Raw genomic sequence first — 6,698 nt, forward strand, 5'->3', positions numbered from 1 at the left:
GGTTTGAAGGATTTTTCAAAAAAATGTGTCACTTTGCCCATAACTCCATCCAATATGAGTATAAACATGCAAAGGATGGTGGAGGATTACTTTCAAGAGGTAGTTGATATGGAAATGTCAGACAGTCCCTTTCCTTACTGGGAAGAAAAGCAGGCCATTTGGAAACCCATGTACAAACTTGCTTTGCAATACCTAAGCTGCCCACCCTCCAGTGTGTACTCTGAACGAGTGTTCAGCACAGCAGGGAACTTAGTCAGTGATCGCCGTAGAAGGTTACTTCCCAAAAATGTGGAGAAAATGATGTTTATAAAAATGAACTACATCTTCCACGAGGAAGGCCTTCACCATCCAAGACATCCAAGCACTGACTGTTCTCTAATGGCGGATTCAAGCGGCGATGAATTGATAGTCTGTGATGATGACGTACACACTGATGAGGGTGAGGATGAAGCTGAAGATGATGGCGATAACATCTTTTTAAAACTTTCTATGTAAGTGTAGGGTGCAATCTACCCCCAAAGAGGAAAGGGACTTGTGGCATTTCCATATCACATACCATCTTGAAAGGCTGCTGTTAGGGCAATTTATCCTTAAGGGTAGGGTGTCATAGACAGAGTGACCCTAAACTGGCTTTGTCCATTTTTCATAATATTGTACAGTCTATAATGGCTGAATTTTTTAGTATTTTATACAAGTGGAGGGGGGCCTAGAGAGACAGAAACCAAACTGGCTTTCTCCATGTCAATTAATATTGTACAGTCTATAATGGCTGAATTTTTTGGTATTTTATACAAGTGGAGGGGGGCCTAGAGAGACAGAGTGACCCCAAACTGTCTTTCTCCATGTCAATTAATATTGTACAGTCTATAATGGCTGAATTTTTTAGTATTTTATACAAGTGGAGGGGGGCCTAGAGAGACAGAAACCAAACTGGCTTTCTCCATGTCAATTAATATTGTACAGTCTATAATGGCTGAATTTTTTGGTATTTTATACAAGTGGAGGGGGGCCTAGAGAGGCAGAGTGACCCCAAACTGTCTTTCTCCATGTCAATTAATATTGTACAGTCTATAATGGCTGAATTTTTTAGTATTTTATACAAGTGGAGGGGGGCCTAGAGAGACAGAAACCAAACTGGCTTTCTCCATGTCAATTAATATTGTACAGTCTATAATGGCTGAATATTTTGGTATTTTATACAAGTGGAGGGGGGCCTTGAGAGACAGAAACCAAACTGGCTTTTTCCATTTCTTTACATATTTAACTATAAGTGTAGGGTGTAATATACATTCAAAGACGATGGCTGCATTGCCAATATGCATAGATGGAGAGGAAGACAATCTGTTTTGTGTGTAGAATAGGCCTACCAACGAAGAATTAAACTGTTTTTTTGGATGATTTATTACCTCAACAATTAGATTACTTGTCTCTAAAACAGTTGGAGCACTAAATTGGGTTAATTTAGGCCCAAAAACATGGATTTTCCCAAAAAATAGCAAAACAAAACCAAACAAAACCAAAACCAAAACCAAAACACGCAATGGCGGTTTTGCAAAACCAAAACCAAAACCAAAACACGACGGTAATCCAGATCCAAAACCGAATCCAAAACCAAAACACGGGGGTCAGTGACCATCTCTAATGGTAACACATCTACAAATGGGCTTAGCATCTGCTTTCAAAAGTATTCTGATTATAAGGCTGCTGACATGACAGTTAGTAACATTTATTTAGAGGCTACAGTGGTAGTGATGAAACAGGCACAGCTTCAGAGAAGCAAAAGCCAGTCTGCAAATGTAATTACAACAAATACATTTTAAGAGTAAATTTATTAGATCACATATTACAGTCTCACTTGGTTAAGCTGAAAACTAGAGATGTTCACTGATCCCCGTGTTTTGGTTTTGGTTTTGGATCTGTATTAATTTGTGACTGATGTGGATGTGTGGTTCAGATAAGTATGTGCTGCAGTAGCGGAAGTAGCATTGGTGCGGTGCACCGGGGTCCATGAAGATAATGGGGCCCACGGCCCAGGGAACTAGCTAGCTCCCTGCAAAGTGGCCCACAACTCGTTAGTTCCGCCTTTGGTGTGCCGCTAATATAAACTGAAGGTACCCTAAGTTTATCTTAAATGAGTGTGTAATGTGAGTTGTATAGATTGTTAAGAAGGTTTTGATGATGTGATTTGTTTGAAAGTAAAATTATAACTTCTAATACATAGTATGAAGATATGTGGTTCCCAAATCACTCAGACACGGTATTAGAGGAAAAATAGAAGGATGATTTATTCTGCAGAACAGGAATAAATACAGTGAGGGAATCAATTCAAATAAATCCAGTGGGATATGTACAGCACGGCCCTCTAAACAATAGCAGGTCCAACAAGTGAGCAAATCAGTTCAAATAAATCCAGTGAGATAGGTTCCACAGCACATATCTGGCAGAGCATCACCTCTTGGCCAATGTCAGTCACAACCATCTCCAGTTCCCAGGGTAGCCTCTTTTATCACCTCATAATCCCACCTTGGGAACTGCCTGCCCAGTGGAGTTAGATAAGGTCTCCATTGGTGGGCTTCTCACACTATCCAGCCCCCTCCCCTACCTCCCCAGGTGTCCACCCTCAGGTGACCCCTGCTGGGTTTGGCTCCTGGCTGTCTGTAGAGCTCACTAGTGGACAATAGGGAGCAAAACAGAAATAACAATGGTAGCTTAATTCACTCAACTCCTGATTGTTCCCTGTGGAGATGGAATTTAACCCCTGAAGTTCTTTTCCAAGGAGATGTTACATTTCGATATAATAACCTTTCTATTAATATATATTAATACATTTCCCAATGCTATAACAATGTGTATAAAACTGTGGAAACAGTGCACATTATCTGATCTAATTACTAGGTTTCAGATTACCTGTTGATAATTAACTTGGGCTGCCAGCTAGTTAACTCAGACATTGTTCTGATTACAAACCAAATCTAAGCTGCGCCTCATAACATTGGACATTTGAGACAAATGGTAATTACCTTAACTAACACAAGCAAAATGACTTCTGCTGTCCTGTTATTTTCACACAATATGGCAATATTCTTTATATTTCTACAATATTCATACAATATTGCAGGTAATAGCAAGGCCAAAATGTACTTAATAACATCAAATAATAATACACATAATACACCGAGGCATAGGTGTATATACTTGACTGGGCCAAGGATTAAAAAGTACATTAAACTGTAAGAAACGGGTGATGAATAAAAAGTCCTCAGTCCAGTAGCATCCCCTTTCGCAACACATAGGCATGATGGAATGACCTACTTAAGGAAACATTCAGTGATTAGTGAGTCTAGGACTACAGTGTAAACATTACATGTTAGGGATAATGAACTATAATTAGTGAAGAATGGCTGAAAATGCTAGCTGAAAAAGAAAAAAGGGAAAGGGAGGAAACAGAGGTGCAAACCCTACAAATGAAAATACAATGTGCCTTAAATGATAGCCCATTTGCCGGCAAATTTTTAGTTGGACATATGCAATCAGAATTGTGATTTTCAATCAACACCAATAACATGAGGAACCCACAAACCACAATACAAATAAACAATCCCACTGTCACACGCCAGACCCAGAGTCCAGGGGGTATATTTAATAAACTGCGTATTTGAAAATGTGGAGATGTTGCCTATAGCAACCATTCAGATTCAAGCTGTCATTTTGTAGATCGTACTAAATAAATGATAACTAGAATCTGATTGGTTCCTATATGCAACATCTCCACATTTTCAAAGCCGCAGTTTAGTAAATATACCCCAACGTGTCACTTGCTTAGGTGTTACTTAGGATTTTTATATAGTTATAAATAAAATAGTTTATTGTGAAATTATGTATCTTGTGTATATGTCTAATTAGCTAATTTATACAATATTTGTAAAATAGGCAGGATCTTAGGACCCTGGTCCATATACTGGGACCACTACGGGGTTCCATTTTTATATTTGGGAACCCACAGTTCGGAGTCACTGAGAAGTGCCTCAACACTTTTCAGAGCATATGCATACAATGGTAGAAAATAGTATTATGGCGCTAATCGCTTTTCAAAGCATGGCTGGTAGTTTTTGGGAGGAGTAGGCACGCTAATTTCTTGCTGGTGCCCACTTAGATGCTTCAGGCCCATGCTGGGTTGTGCCCACACTGTAGTTTCCCTGTTTTACTGTAGGGTGATCAAGCTCAGTCTGCCTACCCTGACACTGATTTCAACTCTAGGATGGAGATCCCACTCTGATTGTCTCTGATTTAGCGGAGAACAGTCCAGACTGCATAGCTCTGGCATTGGCTAAACATTTAAGAGAGAGGGACATACTAATTTTTTAAAAAAATTATTTAATTTTTTTAAACAATACAAAATGAGAGCAATCATCATTATCTCCTGAAAACTAAAGTATCTAAAGATGAAAGATTTTAATTCTTAACAGGAAGTGCCTTTAAGGGGCGTGCTAAACTTGCTTGTGCATACCCTTACTGTACTCTACTTGTATGTGAACTCCCTTGATCCTCCTCTTGAGGTGGCTGCAAGTACAAGATTCCTTTAACTGGAAATAAGAATGTCAGGAATAGCCATGTTTAGCCACTCCCTGATTTAAAATCTTACCATATAGTCAGACAATCAAACAATATATCACCTCTATTTTCTCAGGAAACCTCTCTTAACTACCATTAGTCACAAACCGTACTCTGTGCACTCATGATTTGGAAGTGTTAACTATATGGGGTTTCACAAGATTCCAGCACTCAATCTTCCTCTCACCTATCGCACTATTTACAGATTTGCTGAATCGCCCCCAAACAGCACTAATACAACCACACCCACTTTGGTTTTGCCACTACCTATTGAATAAGGGCAATAGGACCCCACTGGCACACAGTGAGCACTCCTTGATACTCACAGGTTAGCAAGGTACACACCAGCAACCAAATGGTTAACACTTAATCCCTCAGAGCTCTATGACACAAATGTACATGCAGGCACACACTAGGCTTGGTATACAAATGTATTCACAGTTCACACCTCAGCATTTGAAGGGTTAGTATGGTCAAGCAATCTTCTTCATAAAAGGCTGTGAATTTGTTTAGAGCAATAACGACAGCACTTGTTAATTCTTAGATTTAATATACAAAAAGTAAAATGCTTACAGGTTATGAAAACAATAAACAATTGACATACAAATAAAAATTGCATAACAGTTATAAAAACAAATGAGATGAAAGTACAAAGCATAACTGACATATAATAATCTCTATGCCTAAGGCAGGCAGAAGAGATGGACAGTCCTTCAATTAGATTGAACTCGAAGGGCTGACAATATGTCCCCTCACAACACAGGTGTTTAAGCAAAATCAAATGGGACGGGGCAGTATGGATGATAATGTGTGGACGAAAATGTCCCCTGGGTGTCACCTAGGGTTAGTTCAAAACTATTTCTAGAGTTTTGACCTGTCTTAACTTTTGTCAGATATATCCCAGAGACATAACTCCCCTGTCAATAAACCAGTCATAATCTCCCGCACATTTAAATACCAAATATGATGGAATTATAACAATATGACATACAGTACCTTTCCCAAATACATGTGACAACAGCTGTTTCCTGGTACCGATGGTACCTAAAATTCACAACCCTGGTGCAAATTTTGCCCCTCAGTATGGAGTGGAACACGGATTTCCTAAAATATGAAATATGAAGGCATTTTCTTTGACGTTCATATTTCCATATACCTGCATAGAGAGCCTTCATGTGCTGCCTTTGTCTACAAGGATCTCACCTAAAAACAAACAATGAGGGTTGCGCTGTAGGGACTGCACAAAATACAAAAGGTATTATCGTGGATGATTGTTTAAGGTATAGAGAGAGGCACTGAACAAAAATTATGTAAATAGAAAAGCTTTATATTGCTTCAACTTCAAAGAAATTACATATAATATAAAACATGGCATAAAGAAATCAATAATATAAATGCGTGTATCACATATATAACACAGTGAAATATAAACCAGTAATGGAATTGGCTAAAGACAACCGCGGCTGTATAATAAAAAACTAAAAAGCGCTACTTGTGTGGAGTGTTGCCACCACTCATGAACTCAATCCCGAGTATAACTCGTATCCAAATTAGCACGTTAATTGCTGCAGACTCAGTTCATCACAAACGTGACAATGGATAATATACTGACTATTTCAAGCAAGTCTCGCCAAACCCAATTAGCTTTGAGAAAGTGCTCTGCATAGGCGCGAAACGCTTCAGCGGGGTTTCTGGGAGTAGGATCCAGATATTCAAGTGCCTCCTTATTTCTGATTACTACCACCTGTCCCTGTCACAGAAGGATCATCTGTATTCATCTTCCATCACTGGCTTGTCAGGCTCCGATCGTTCTGCCGGCATCTATGATAAATATCAACTTTATCCGCCACAAGACTTTGTTACATTGTTGCGTTATTCACGCTAGAGTCCGGAGTGGCGAGATTACAATTGTATGTTATTCGTGTGCTCCGTATGGAGCCGGAGCGGCTAATTAAGGAGGGAGTCACAGAACTACAGGCAGTGTGAGCTCATAGGCTTATACATACAGACTTCCGTGATTCAGGTGACCGGGTAAATTACCCGATTCTATTTACTATTGTAGGAGGATTTTACCTTGCTGGATATTA

The sequence above is a fragment of the Mixophyes fleayi genome, chromosome 1 (genome assembly GCF_038048845.1).
Source record: "Mixophyes fleayi isolate aMixFle1 chromosome 1, aMixFle1.hap1, whole genome shotgun sequence".
In the NCBI taxonomy this organism is placed as follows: Eukaryota; Metazoa; Chordata; class Amphibia; order Anura; family Limnodynastidae; genus Mixophyes; species Mixophyes fleayi.